We start from the raw sequence: 16,254 nt of genomic DNA, 5'->3' as shown, positions 1-16,254 counted from the left end.
AGTGGTCATTGAAACAGAGCTCAGGGAGCCCACACATGGCTGCAAAGGTTAGAGACCACAGAAGTGCTCACTGGAGCTGGGCCTGTAGTTCCCAGAGGACATTTAGACTCTCGAAGACATCTGTGTCTGTCACAACTGGGGGCGTGCTACTGCCATCTAGTGGGTAGAGGCCAGGGTTGCTGCTAACTATCCAAAAATGTACAGGCAAGTTCCCAGGACAAAGAATTAAATGCCCAAAATGTCAATAAATCTGAAGTTGAGAAACCTTGAGCTGAGCTAACACCTCAAAATGAGAACTGATGCATACCAATCTAGCACTGACAAGGGTATGGGGAGAAAATGAAAGAAGAGGAAGATCAACAGATAATAACTACCGCGTTAAATGAGCATTTACTATGTTCCAAACACTATTAAGTGTTTGACTAGCATCTTTTCATTGACTCCTCACAACAATCCCACAAAGCAAGTAGTAGTATTATCTTTTGTTTTATGAAAAATCAAATAGGACTCTCTCCCTCCAAAGCTCATGTGTTCCCCCCCCCCCTCACTCAGGGACATTTTTCCTTGTTGTAGAGAGAGAGAAAGAGAGAAAGAAACATCAATTGATCGGTTGCCTTCTTATCAACTGCGGATCTAACCATTAAACTGGATATGTGCCCTAACTGGGAATCAAACCCATGGCATTTTGGTGTATGGGGTGATGCTCAACCAACTGAGCCATACCAGCCAGGGTCAAAGCTCATGTTCTTAAATGGAAACTCAAAGGTGAGAATGAGCAGTCATCCTATCTTGTGAATCTGAACATGTTTTTACCTAAAGTAGCTAGAAATCTATAAATACATCCTTAAGTGCTGAACTTGTTGTGAGTCTAACAAGTGACAGTAAATAATAACACCACTGTCATCACTGCTGGAAAACACCATAAAAGTGACAGTCAGATCATGCTTTCATCAAAGGGACTTGAATGTAACATAAGCAGCTGTGCAAATATGCAGGCTGGTGTGAAGAGGGAATGGAGAACAGAAAACCCAGGCATGAGAGGTGCTGAAATATAACAAAGCACTCCCAAGACTAATGTGCTCACACTTCCTCCCCCTCCCAAACTTGTAGGCCCTGTGCTTAGTCCACAGTGAGTCCACTTCCACACCTTCGGATAGGAGTAAACACACTGGATTTGTAGGACTGTGATGAGAAACTCAGAAATGTGCAAGCAGCAGGGTTTGGCAATCAGGTCAGGTGTGGCCCAATTTTGTAAATAACATTTTCTTGGGACACTGTCTTGCCCTTTTATTCATGTGTCGTATGTGCTTGCTTTTGTGTTACAAGAGCAGAGCTGTATGGTAACAACAGACATTGAAGTATCATCCACAAATCCAAAAACATTTCCTGCCTGCCCATTTACAGGAAATATGTGCTAACACTTGGAATACCAAGTGGTGGTTTTGGCATACAGTGCAGCCCTCCCTTCCCTAATCCAAGGAATGGCTGGATCTTTCTGTCTAGATGGGGACAATTTTCTCTGCATTTCTTTGTTCAAAGATGCGTTCAAGGTTTTCCAGTCAAATGAGCCTTCTACACATTCCAAATCATCTCTTAAAACACAGAGTTAAATGACAGTGAAAGACAACCAGATAAAAATACATTCATCCCCAGGAGAGGGAGATGCTTCCCTTTTGTTTTGCAGTGGTAGGTGAGCAAGTTAGGGAGTTTGGCATTGCCAGTATCACTTAGAAAGAAAGGTAATGGAAAGACAGAAGTAATGGGGAGGGGAGAGGTTCAGATCTTAGCTATTTGGCACGTTAGTTGTGTCAGAGTATGGTCAACTTTCTTAAAATCTCTGATCATTAGTTTTATCATGTAGATTAAATGAAGCAACTCAAAAGAACTGGATGAAAATTAAAATGTTACAAATAGATGTTATAATAATGATGCACTTGTTCCATATACAATTTCTAAGCACCTACTACAGAGATATGGTAGGGTAAGTCTCTGCCTGCACCATCCCTTCACCTCATGGAGCTAAAATGGCAGTCATACGAGCTCGAATTTACTGAACTTTCTATATCCTTTATTCCAGGGGTATCAAACTCATTTTCACGGGGGGGGGGGGGGCACATCAGCCTCATGCTTGCCTTCAAAGGGCCGAATGTAATTTGAGGACTGTATAAATGTAACTACTCCTTAACAGTTAAGCGAGAGCATGGCGCTGCTAGGCAGAAACAAGGAAGAGGGCCAGATTTGGCCCATGGGCTCCATGTTTGCCACCTGTGCTTTATTTTGTTCTAAGCACATAATTCGTGATGACAAATTTAAACTCTACAACAATCCTTTAAGGTATGTACCATCAATGTCAAATCTAAGTTGAAGATAAACACTAAAGCTGAAAAAGTTAAGTGCATTTCACAAGGTCGCACAGTCAAGCTACTTAGAGTTACAATGATGCACTCATCCCGTCTAAGTGCAGAGCCCAACGTTTTCAACAGCTTGCTGAGCATCAGCTTTGTAACACATTTACCAGCGATTCCTTTTAAATCCAGAAGGTCTTGTGACTGAGGGCTCCAACATGTGTGCTGAACTTTGGTGCCAGGTGCAGCTTTTGGCATGAGGCCTGTGAGGTCTCTAGGAAAAGGGAGCTGTGAACAACACAGGACTCACACATGCCTCACTTCCAAAGGTGTAGAAATTCTGTGATGTGAAGGGGTTACCAGGCACTAGTTTTCAAGCTGTATATCTATACAGAGAGAGAGGAAGAAAGAAAGTAAAAGAACAGTTTGTCTATGATCTGAATTGCATTGGTACCTGATACAGGCTGAATTATATACCCCCCGCCCACCGATTCGTATGTTGAAGCCACGTGGGATGCTGGCACTTTCTTATGTGACTATTTGTGGAGATAGGGTCTTCAAAGAAATAATCTAAGTTAAAACAAGGCTTTTAAGGTGGTCGTTAGTGCAGTCTAAATGGTGTCCTATGTTAAAAACGAAATTGAACTGAGTACATTCTAAGATCGATTTGGCTTTAGAGATACATGAATCAGGCAGCATCCCACCCAGCAACTAGAAGTGTGCTCTAAGAGGTTATACAAAATAGAAGGCTTTGTAGAAACAGGGTAGAGCAAGGAAGCTACAACTTTTTAAAGGATTTATTTGAGGGAGGGACATCTTTTCTTTAGGAGAAAGGAAACAGTTTTCATTATGTAGATTGGTGTTTTTCTATAAGGATGGAGAGGGTCTATGTGACAGATTACCTTAATGGTGTTTAACCAAAAAATTTTTATTAGTTGTTTAAGATTATGGTTCTGGGAGAGGCTGAAATTGCAATTAGATCAGACATTAAATGCAAGTGTGTAACATGGGCATTTAGCATGAGTGAAACCCTTCTGGGCCTATGTTTTTTCTTTTACAACTATAAAAAGAAGATATCAGGACACAGAGAGACACCCGGGTGTACATGCACAAAGGAACGACTTGGGGAGGACACAAGTGAAAAGGTGGCCATGTATGAGCCAAAGAGAGGAGACTCTGAAGAAACCAACTCTGCCAATAACTTGATCTTGGACTTTCAGCCTCCAAAACTGTGACAAGATAAATTTCAGTTGCTTAAACCAGCCATTCTGTGATACTTTGTTGCAGCAGCCAAGCAAATCAATACAGCATCCCAGCAACCGTCTGTCAGAACACCTTTACCTGAATCCAGATCAAAGAATCAGGCGTCTTCCTCTGTCATCCTGCCACAGACCACAGAGCAGATGTGACTTCTGGAGTGTGCAGAGGCGACATCAACCAAGAAACACAGAGCCCAGGGATCAACAAGAGACACTTGCTATGCAGAGGAGGAGCCTGAGGTGGTGACAGTGTGTGCTGTGGTAGCGGCCCATTTCAGGAAAATGACCCCCATAAAGAGCAGTGGCAGAGACAAACAGACCCAGCAGAGCAGCAGGAAGAAGTGGAATGGCCAGTGGAGTGGCAAAGAACCCAGGAAAGGTCAGCATAAATCACACACGCCTCTGGAGATTCTGAAAATTCGTAAAAGGCAATTTCCAGGGAGCTGGGGTTTATGCATCAGCAGTTTGGGAAAATGAGCCAGAAAAAATAGGTATTAATATCAGTATTCAAACATATGTACCCAGAGGGTGGTGAGGCTTGGGGAAATTACAGTTCCACACAGCTGAACCCAGAGCAGATTTCTATGAAGATGTGTCTGCAAAGCTAAAGAAGATGCATCAGAAGAAATAGACTGACAGGCATATAATGGTGAATCGGGGTAGGAGACAGAAGGAGGAGATTTGTGCAAGGAGAAAGGGAGGGTGCATGCAAGCAGATTTGAGCCACCTCACCACTTCCCAAGTTTATTAGAGAATTCCTGATTTAAAAGACCTTGTAAATAGAAGATGCTATGTAGATGGTTTATTAAGTAAGAAAGCTGAAATTTATTTGAGATGATAAAAAAGATATTCAATGGCATGAATAGGAAATTCATGAAAACAATTAATAGACTAAAGTACAAAATAAAAGAAAAGAAATTTAAGCAGATTTAAAAGGAGCTAGTGGCTTTTGTATTTTTTTTTCAAGTTGGGGGTAGAATCAGAAGAGAGATCTAGTATGAATGTTCTAGAAATAGAAAGAGAAGGAAAAACAGCAATTTGTTGACCTTTTGAAGAAGGAGCACGTAGACTGTGAGTACCCAGCTTCCCCCCAAAACTAAAGAATGCAGAGGAGGGCTGCTACCTATACACCATCCTCAGGGTGCTGGTGTGAATAGTGAGGAATCAAACAAGAGAGCCAGCCAAACTCTCCCTGGGAGTGAGGCTTCCTGTCCTTAGGCTCTCCATTTTTAATCAGTGAAAAGATAGGAAACTAAAGGCAAGAATAAATGTTCCGGTTTCTTCTCCTCTGCTGACTGGCACGGAAGGCAGGCAGAGGGTAGTGGACAGCTCACTGACTTTGGAAACAGCAGCTCTTTCTTACAAAGTTGCTGAAATGCTGTGTACCCATTTCTCCTATTTTCATGAAGATTTCCATGTCTCCAAGAGAACATAACAGTAGAGAAACATTCCAAACCCTTTCCATTTGTGTTTTTTTTCTTAGCTGACATGTAATTGGTGGAGTTGGGTAGCCCCAACTTTGGCCTATTTTATTTCCACTCAGTCTGCCGAGTCTTTCTCTGCTCCTCCTTGTGTGTTGTAAGCATGGTCTTGGTAGACTACTGAGCCCTTCCACTTTCTAGCTTTCTCTAACCTGCCTTTTCAGTGGGGCAGGAATCAGGCTGCAAGTCTCCCTGCAGGTGGCTAGGTAAATTGACTCAGATTCAGTTCTGTAAACCCAGCTTTCTCCCAGCAGATCCCAAGGTCCTAGATTAGGGATGCAGAAGGAGGAGCGAGACATCTCATTCAGCACAGTATAGCTAATGAAAACCCTCATCTGTGTCTGGTATCTGTTCTCAATTACTTAAGAATTAAGCAGAGGGTTGACTATTTTGCATATCTGAATATCCAATAAACTACTTACTGCCTAAATAACCATTACAAAATCATTTTTCACTATAAGCCTCACTTACTCATCTATGAAATTCAGAAATATAATTTCTGAATTATACAAAATCTCATTTGAGAATTATGTGAAGTAATGTATGTGAAGGTATCAGATTATAGTATGAATGCAGTATTTAGCCATTAATTGTGTGTACTTTGGAAAATTTCTTCCAAACATTTTATATTTTAGTATCTTCAACTTTTGAAATAAAGTTGCAGATGTTTAGCCCTTTTTGAAAAAAATTTTAGGCATCAGAGTGGGATCTCTGCAATGTGCTAATTAAAATGGAAGTCTTCCAATGTTATAGAGCAGTTTTATTCTAAAACTTAAAGGACTCAGCTACTGCTATCCCTCAGACTTATGTAAACCAGCGAACATATGATCAATTTAAAAATGGTCAAGTTTGATCAAAATTACAACTACAGAACGACCACCATTTGGAACCACCTGAAATCTAGCTGAATGGAAGTCCTCCCATCAGTGAATTAAGGAAATCACATCAAGACTGGTAGGAGGGGTGGAGATGCAGAGTGGGCCACTTGCACCCCCATGTGTGCTGGATAAAATGGGGAAGATTATCTCAGCTGGTCCACCCTGAGGAGTGATGGGTCCAGGCCCCACATTATGTGCCTCATCTCAAGTTTCCAGTACTAGGAAGAGAAGTCTCCATAACTTCTGACACTGAAAACCAACAGGGATTGATGCTAAGAGAAATGGGAGTCTGCTGGAGTCCCAGACATTCCTGTTAAAGGGCCCACACATGGATTTACTCAGACTTACTTTCTCTGAGTTCCAGCCCTGGGGTCAGCATCTTGAAAGGCATCAAAGACATACCATGAGAAACTGAATTATCTGGCATCAGAGTGAGAGCTGGCTGGGGGCAGCTTTCTCTCAGACAGAAGTGCCGACAAAGGTCATTGTTCCTCTGATGAGCCCTCCCCGAACAGAGCCAGCAGGCAGACAATGCATCTGAGCTTCCATCAAACTGGTTCACACTGTTTTCTCCTTCCTAGTGATTCCTTGACAGCCTGCCCCACCCAACTTTCAGACCCACTTAAGGTATTTCCAGTGGCTTTTCTAAATGGCCTAACTTGGCTCATGCTTCAGGTTTTCCTAAAATCTCTTGAACAAGCAACATCTGGCCTCAGCATGCACAAAACCTCTTGCTAAGTAGTTCCAATGCCAGTATTAACATTATGCAGTCTTGATTCACAACATGGCCTCACTTAGGTACCTCCAAGCCCAGCATAATTAGCAGCTATCTGCAGATTGCTTTGTAGCTCATGCTTTGTAGCCCTGGGAATAACACAGGTGGCAGCTGACCTTGGCCTCCACCTTCTGGAGGCCCCAGAAGCAGGGTACCTAGTGGACATCTTTAAGCGACACCAAGGTATAGCCTCTGCAAGTAACCCAACCACCTCCACAAGTAACACACTCAAGGGGAGAACTCAAAAGATACCAAAACCCCACTGAAATAAGTCTTTCTGTGTGGGGTGGGCCCCTGCACAGCTAACACTGCATAGTGACTGGAGGTAGTGATTGGTGGTCATTGCCAGTCCTTGCAGCTAATTTGTCTGGGGGTAAATTGTTCCTATTAATGTGCCAACTATAAGAGGAAAGGGCACACCTTGAGTGCCCAGCTTTAGTGATCAAAATATTAACAATAAAATGGCAATAAATACATATATATATATATATATGAATAATTGAATCTAAAAAATAAAAGGAACACACAAGCATAAGAGAAACAGACCCATAGATACAGAGAACATTTTGATTGTTGCCAGACAGGAGCAGGGTGGGGGGTGAGTGAAAAAGGTGAAGGGATTAAAAAGTTCAAATTGGTTGTTACAGTCATGGGGGAGTAAAGTACAGCATAGAGAATATAGTCAATAACATTCTAATTACTATGTATGGTGTCAGATGGGTGCAAGATCCATCCAGGTGATCACTTAGTAAGTATCTCAATGCCTGATCACCTGGGTGTACACCTGAAACCAATATAATAATGTATGTCAACTATAATTGAAAAATAAAAATAACTTTTAAATGGAAATAAAAAACACAAGAAAATGGAGGCTCAGGTACTGAGGAATGGAGCTGGGATTCGAACCCAGGGTTGTCTGGTCCCAAAGACTACTTTAGGGTTTGCCATGTAGAGATGAGTAAGGTATGGGCCTGCCGTCCTCATGCTCCTGCAGTAGTGCCCAGGTGGCATAAAAAGCCCTGGCACAATTCCTTAAAATGTTAAAGATAGAATTATCATATGCCCCAGTGATTATCATAGCACCATTATTTATAACAGCCAAAATATAGAAACACTCCAAATGTCCATCAATAGATGAAAAGATAAATATAACATACAACAAAGTGTTATTCAGCCATTAAAAGAGACAAAATTCTAAAAATACTACAACACCAATGAGCCTTTAAAACATTACTGGTGCTATTGTCTGAATATTTGTGTCCCTCTAAAATTCATATGTTTAAACTTAACCTCCAAAGTGGTGATATTTGGATGTGGGGTCTTTGGAGATGATTGAGTCATTAGGAAAGCGCCTCATGAATGAAATTACTGCCCTTATAAAAGTTGTCCAAGAAAGCTGGCTAGGTCCTTCCACTGCGTGAGGAAGTGGAAAGTGCCCTCCCTTAGCCACCGGGGAGCTGACTTATACAAAAAGAAGTTTCCACTCCAGTACCTTATTGGTCCATCCTTATGCAAATGAAGACTCCAAATACTCACAGTTTGGTCCAAAAGCACTGTTCTGATCGGACAGAAGGGAGACATTCTGATTGGTTGGTGAAGATGTTGCATAGCTCTGATTAGATAGGAAAAGTCTGAGTACTGTTGATTGAAATATGACCCCAGGAATTCCTTTGTAAGGAAGGGCTGGCTCAGGTGTCAGGAAGACAGTGTGGGATTCAGGCAATTCAGACAGGCTTCTCCCTGAAATTCAGCTTGTGAGAGGCTCCCGTTTAGAAACTGTTGCTAGGTTCTGTTATTAAATTTGGGCTCAGCTAGCCACCAGGACACCTTCTTGGTAGGTATCTTCTTAATCAGGGTCTACAGAACTATAATGTAATTAAGTTCTAGGAATGGAGCTGGATAACATTGTGGTTGTGTATGAAAGTTTCAGATCCAAGCTGTTTGGAGTCAGGTTCCACTAATTATTATGTAGAAGACCTTGGGTAAGTAATTAAATATCCAACTTTCAGTTTTCCCATTTATTAAGAGGATAATAAAAATTCCTACCTCAGAGAATTAATTATGGCCTGGGGACTACCTTGCTGATTAAGATTTATCATTTAGAAGAGTCTACTAAGATTTCATAATAAGTATGGAATAAATATCATTGAAAATTATTCAAAATGTTACAACCTAACTAAAATGAGCAATACTAATGTAAAATAATGTTTAATAAATAAAGTTATTTTGTAAAGGGCTATAAATAGATTTAAAGTTTATGCCCAAAAGAGTTAACTGTTAGAAAGTTAGAATTATAAAGTTATATTAGACACTGGTTGGGCAAAAATATCAGTGTTTTACCCTGGCTGATGTAGCTCAGTGGATTGAGTGCGGGCCTGTGAACCACATGATCGAGGTTTGATTCCCAGTCAGGGCACATGCCTGGGCTGCAGGCCAGTTCCCAGCAGGGGACTCACGAGAGGCAACCATACATTGATATTTTTTTCCCTCTCGCCTTCCCTTCCCCTCTAAAGATAAATAAATACAATCTTTAAAAAATATCAGAGTTTTTTAATTGGTTCTTGGAATATGATTACTATCCCTTGAGCACAAAATCTTTATGAAGAGATTAACACTCAGTGAGTTCAAAACTCTGAAGTTTCTTATTTGTTCTATGAGCAGTCTTTTTATCTGTTTTCCTCTTGGCTGATAGCATAGATGAAAAGAATAGAACTAGAATGAATCCCAGTAATATCTTGGAAGAGAATGCTGTTTCATAACAAGCAAGTCTATCTAATGTAGGAGTGCAAGCAAGGGAAAAGGAAAAACGCTTTAGGATGATAGCTTTATGTGTGACAAGATAGGAGAGAGAGTATATAATGTGTTTTGCATCTGAGTTTTTCAGCAGGCAGCTAAGCTGTGCTGTTGTTCTCTAATGAAAAGAAAGAGCTGATTCTGACTCAGCTGGCTCAATATGAAGGGGCAGAGACAAGAGCACCTTCTTGTAGTGTGCACTCTTATTAAAACACCCAAAGAGAAAGCAGAGACTTGAAAGTGCAATCTATTTGAATGTATTCTTAGGAAGTAAGGCAGGGTACCAGCCCTCTGGGAAAGAAATCAAAGCCTCTTCATCAGCAGCTGCTGTGTGCAGGCATTTATTTATTTTACACTTTAAAAATCTTGAGAGAGGGAGGCCATAAGACCTGGGGAACAAAGCTCTAAGTTGAGAATCCTGTATCTCTGATGTCAAGGAGCTGTGTGGCACTGTGTAATCTTGGCCTGTCCCTTCTGCCCTGGCCTCAGTTTCCCCTTTGCCCAACACAAGGGTTGAAGTTTGGCCTATAAGATCTGATCTCTAAGTCCCTTTTCAGCTAAAAAATTCTATGCTGTATTGTAATGTCAAGAAACCTGATCTGCACTCCCACAGTTTGTTCATTCTCTTTTCCATGTTGTTTTAGCAGCTATCTTATTGCTCACAGCTCTTTCTCAGAGCCTTTGTTTCAGGCAAACACAACCCACTTTTACCCCTCTGCCCTTGCTGAATATATGCCCTTCACTTTCACTGTTTCTGCTTTAACACTTAAATACATGGTGCCATTGGGACTCAACTCAAATGTCTGTTAAAATAAATTTATAAGCTCAAGATGCAGGTGCTTCTGCTTGGAGTGTCATATCAGGAAAAGAAACTTTTGGGTTCCTGTAAATGCTCCACTTGACTGGAAACAGTATAGCCAGTCAGTCAGTCCTCACATACCAAACTAACTCTGTTTCTTGATCGTCCTAAATAAGTTTAGATGTGCAACCCCAGCAAATACTTCTCAGTCTGCTTCTAATGCTCTATGAAACTTTCTCTTGCCCAAATCCTTCAGAAAGAGTGTCCCACTGCTTGTGAGGCACTGTGCTCCCCCAACCCCTGAATTATTTTCCCTTGAGTAATAAACACTGATTTCATCATTCAATTGTTTTACTTCTGACATTGTGCATGTTTTTATTTTCCTTCCTAAAAGAAGTAGTGATCTTGACCTCCCTGAATGTCCATAAAATTTCCTTTTTGCCCTCTTGGGAAACTTATTGCATTTCACATGATATTATAATCATTAGTTTATATATTTTCCTTCTGATTGGCAAATGCAATAAACTCTGCAGTTCCTGGGGCCACTCGAAATAAAGACAAGTTATCACAGTGTTGAAATAATATGCCTATAACATTTGAAAGAGAGCCGCTACTCCATACTTTCCACAGAGAACTCCCCTGCTCAAGCACTCTCACCATTTCCCCCAGGACACTTCATAACCTTTCACTCAAATAACTGAAGTGACAATTGGTACTGTAGGGTCTCAAGGGTCCTAGTCCAGGTAATGGCTATATTTTTTTCTTTTTTTATACTCACCCAAGGACATTGTTCCCATTGATTTTTAGAGAGAGAGGAAGGAGACACAGGGAGAGAAACATCAATGTGAGAGAGAAACATCAATTGCCTGCCTTCTCTTATGCACCCCAAATAGAAACTGAACCCATAGCCTGGGCATGTGCCCTGACTGGGAATCTAACCCATGGTCTTTCACTCTTTGTGATGATGCTCCATCTAACTGAGCCACACAAGCCAGGGCAGCCTTGTTCTTTCAAATAGGTCAGATATTGTACAAATTGTTAAATATTTTGAATGTCACACTTGGTTTGTATCTTCCCTGCACATAGTCTCCTGTACAATGGCTTACTCATAAAAAATGGTAAATAACAAACTATAGAAATGATCCCTGAAAGTATAGGCACATAGACCAATGGAATAGAATAGAGAGCCCAGAAATAAACCCAACTCTCTAAAGTCAATTAATATTCAACAAAGGGGGCATAACATAAAATGGAGTAAAGATAGCCTCTTCAACAAATGGTGTTGGAAGAACTGGAGAGCGATGTGCAAAAGAATGAAATTTGAGCACCGACTTACACCATACACCAAAATAAATTCAAGGTGGATAAAAGATTTAAATATAAGCTGTGACAACATTAAAGTCCTAGAGGAGAACATTGGCAGGAAAATCTCAGATATTTCATGCAGCAATATTTTTACTGATATGTCCCCTAGAGCAAGGAACATAAAGGAAAGAATAAACAAATGGGATCTCATCAAAATTAAAAGCTTCTGCTTGGCTAAAGAAAACAGTATTAAGATAAAAAGAGAAGCAACAGTTTGGGAAAACACATTGGCCAATGATACCTCAGACAAAGGTTTAATCTCCAAAATATACAAAGAACTCACTCGACTCCACTCAAAGAAGATGAGCAACCCAATTAAAAAATGAGCAAAGGACTTGAACAGACACTTCTCCAAGGAGGACATACAGAGGATCCAGAGACACATGAAAAGATGCTCAATATTGCTAGCTATCAGAGAGATGCAAATTAAAACCACAATGAGATACCACTTTACACCAGTCAGAATGGCTATCATAAACAAAGAAACAACAAGTGCTGGAGAGCTTGTGGGGAAAAGGGGACCCTAGTTCACTGTTGGTGGGATTGCAGACTGGTACAACCACTATGGAAAACAGTATGGAATTTTCTAAGAAAACTAAAACTGAACATGCCTTTTGACCTAGCAATTCCACTGTTAAGAGTATATCCTAAGAACCCTGAAGCACCAATCCAAAAGAACCTATGCACCCCGATGTTCATAGCAGCACAATTTACGATAGCCAAGAGTTGGAAGCAACCTAGATGCCCATCGGTAAATGACTGGGTCAAAAAGCTATGGTACATTTACACAATGGAATTCTATGCTGCAGAAAGGAAGAAGGAGCTCCTACCCTTTGCAACATCGTGGATGGAACTGGAAAGCATTATGCTGAGTGAAATAAGCCAGGTGTTGAAAGACAAATACCATATGATCTCACTGTTAACAGGAATCTAAACAACAAAACAAACAAGCAAGCAAAATATGACCAATGACACTCAAATATGGAACAGGCTGACAGGGACCAGAGAGGAGAGGGAAGAGAATCACAAGGGAAAGGGGGAAGGATTCACAGGAACAAGTATAAAGAACACATGGACAATAACTAAGGTAGGGGGGATGGGAGGGAGGTGGAGAGCACTGGGGGTTTGGGCAGGGTTGGGAATATAAGACAGAAGACTACTTGAACAATAATTAAATAAATCTAAATAAAAAAATTTTTTAAGTAAATAAGTGTTTGTTAAATTAGAGAACCCAGGCTTGTTCCAATACCACAAAAAGTATACAGAAAATATTAAGAGTGGGAGAGAGTGAGAGAATGAGATATGATTGTCCCATGAGTCAGTGTTTAAGGCTTGTCCCTTGGCCTCAAAGGGCACCTAAAATTTTTGAAGGGAGAACAGTGAGTATGAGGTAAAATTTGAAGATTTTAAGGAAATTGAGGGGAAATAAATGTATAATTGAATACTGCAATGGGTTACAGATTCTAAGAATTCCAAGAGTTTGTTGAAATGTTCCTTGAGTTGGAGGAGTACTGAATATATTGCCTTCTCCCGATTATCCCTCTTCCCCTTCCCATTCCCTTTTTTGTCTTCCCCGGAACTGCTTTTTTCTCCCAATTTCAAGTGTGACTCCTTCCCAAATTTTTATCTGTTTGCCCTCTCCTTTCTATATCCCATTGCTATAATGAATAAAAAAGTTTAGCAAAGCTGCAGAGCACATAGAAAATACACAAAACACAGCTTTTTATATACTAACAACAAACAATTTGAAATCAAAAGTTAGAAAAAAGTAAAATAAAATAGTATCATTTAAGCTATCACCAAAGAAAATAAAAATACTTAGGTATTAATCTAACAAAATCTGTGCAAACCCTCCATGCTAAGAACTACAAATGACTGATAAAAGTCATCAATTAAGATATAAGTATAGTTTGGAGCTTCCAGCCAAGATGGAGGCATAAGCAGAAATATTTCACTTCCTTGCAACCAAAAGAAAGATAACAACCAAATTAAAAGCAAAGAACAGCCAGGACTGCCAGAAAACCATTTGCATGGAAGTCCAACAAGCAAAGAGTTAAAGAAACATTCATCCTGATTGCCGGAAGGGAAGGAGACAAGCAGCTGGGGCAGAGAGTAGACAAGGCAAGGCTGCAGACTGTGTGGGTGATCCCACATTCACACTCGGATAAGCCTGGAGGGACAATGGGAGAGTGAGACAGACCTTGAAACTGAGGTTTTCAGCACAGGAAACTAAAGACAGAACCCTGGCTGTAAAAAACTCAGTGGGGGTTGCTGTGGTGGGAGAAACTCCCAGCCTCACAGGAGAGCTCAGTTAGAGAGACCCACAGGGTCCTAAAACATGTACAAACCCACCCACCTGTGAATCACCACCTGAAAGGGCACAATCTGCTTGTGGGAAGCAAGGGAAGTGATAGAAAGTGGGACAAGAGCAGAGAAAGCAGCATTATTTTCTCTCTGACTCCTCCCCCACAGACAGTGACATAGCAGAGCAAAGTGGGTTGCCCCGGCCTGGCCAATACCTAAAGCTGTACTCCTTATCATGTAACAAGTGAGCCAAGACAAAGAAATATGGCCCAAACAAGAGAACAGATCAAAACTCCAGAAAAAGAACTAGGCAATGAGGAGATAGACAACCTATCTGCTGCAGAGTTCAAAACACTGGTAATCAGGATGCTCACAGAAATAATTGAGTATGGTCACAAAATAGAGAAAAAAGGGAAGGCTATGCAAAGTGAAATAAAAGAAAATATACAGGGAACCAACAGACTCAATATACAGGGAAACTGGAACTCAAATCAATGATTTGGAACAAAAGAAAGAAACATCTAGCCAGAACAGACTGAAGAAACAAGAATGCAAAAAATGAGGAGTGGCTTAGAAACCTCTGGGACAACTTTGAGCACTTTAGCATCCAAATAATTGGGGTGCCAGAAGGAGAATAGGAAGAGCAAGATATTGAAAACTTATTTGAAAATGTAATGAAGAAAATCTTCCCCAATCAAATGAAGGAAATAGACTTCTAGAAAGTCCAGGAAGCCCAGAATTGCAAAGAAATTAGACCCAAGGAGGAACACACCAAGATGCATCATAATTAAGCTACCAAAAATTAAAGATAAAGAGAGAATATTAAAAACAGCAAGGGGAAAGGAGACAGTTACCTACAAAGGAGTTCCCATAAGACTATCAGATGATTTCTCAATAGAGAACTTACAGGCTAGAGGGGACTGGAAAGAAGTATTGGAAGTCATGAAAGGCAAGGACCTACATCCAAGATTACTCTACCCAGCCAAGTTATCATTTAGAATGGAACTGCAGATAAAGTGCTTCCCAGATAAAGTAGTTTAAGGAGTTCATCATGACCAAGACCTCATTATATGAAATGTTAAAGGGACTTATCTAAGAAATAGAAGATGAAAAACTATGAACAGTAAAATGACAACAAACTCACACTATCAACAATTGAACCTTAAAAACAAAAACGAAAACAAAAGCTAAGCAAACAAAATCACAGAACTGGAGATCACATGGAGGGTCATCAGTGGGGACGGGGGAGAGGGAGAATGAGGTGGAAAGGTACAAAGAAATAAGAAGCATAATTGGTAGGCATAAAATAGACGAGGGATGGACAAGAATGGTATACAAAATGGAGAAGTCGAAGAATTTACATGTACAACCCATGGGCATGAACTAAGGGGCAGGGACTGCTGAAGAGTGGGGAGAACAGTGCAGGGAAGAGGGGAACAAATGGGAGGAAAAAATTGGGACAACTCTAATAACATAATCAATAAAATCTACTTAAAAATGGCATAAGTAAATAGAGATATACTGTGTTCATGAGTTGAAAGATACAAGGTATTTAAGATGTCAATTTTCACAAACTAATCTATAGCTTCAATGCAGTAAAAATCTCATCAGAATTTGTTGTAGATATCAATAAGCTGGTTTTAAAATTTATGTGAAAAGGAAATAAGGTTAGTATAGCCAAAACAAGTTTAAATAAAAGAATAAAATTGGAAGACTTATGTTACCTCATTTGAAGACTAACCATAAAGCTATAATAATCAAGACAGTGTAGTGTTGGGAAAAGAGTATATAGATAAATGGATCACAAGAGAGTCAAGAAATAAACATGCAGAAATATGACCAATTGATTTTTTAATATAGTGCAAAGGAGATTCAATGGAAAAAGGATAATTTGTTTCAATAAACTGTGTTGAAACAGTTGGATATCCATATATATAAAGAACATCAGTCTATAATTTACACTTAGACAAAATATAATTCAAAATAGGTTATGGACTTAAATGTAAAATGTAAAACTATATATATATAGTTTTACATTTATATATAAATATATAGTATAAATGTAATATATCAATATATTAATATATAACATACTATATAAATATATACTATAATATATATTTCTATATAAATATATATATATATTTCATGAAACATAGGGGAAAATCTTCATGACCTTAGGTTAAGTGGAGTTCTTCCATAAAAGGGAAGACTGATAACTTTGACTTCATCTACACATGATGCCTTTGCTTTGC

The sequence above is a fragment of the Sturnira hondurensis genome, unplaced genomic scaffold (assembly GCF_014824575.4).
Source record: "Sturnira hondurensis isolate 20B ecotype Veracruz unplaced genomic scaffold, ASM1482457v3 Scaffold0006496, whole genome shotgun sequence".
NCBI classification, from domain to species: domain Eukaryota; kingdom Metazoa; phylum Chordata; class Mammalia; order Chiroptera; family Phyllostomidae; genus Sturnira; species Sturnira hondurensis.
The sequence above is the reverse complement of the archived record's forward strand: the minus strand, read 5'-3'. Positions refer to the sequence as shown.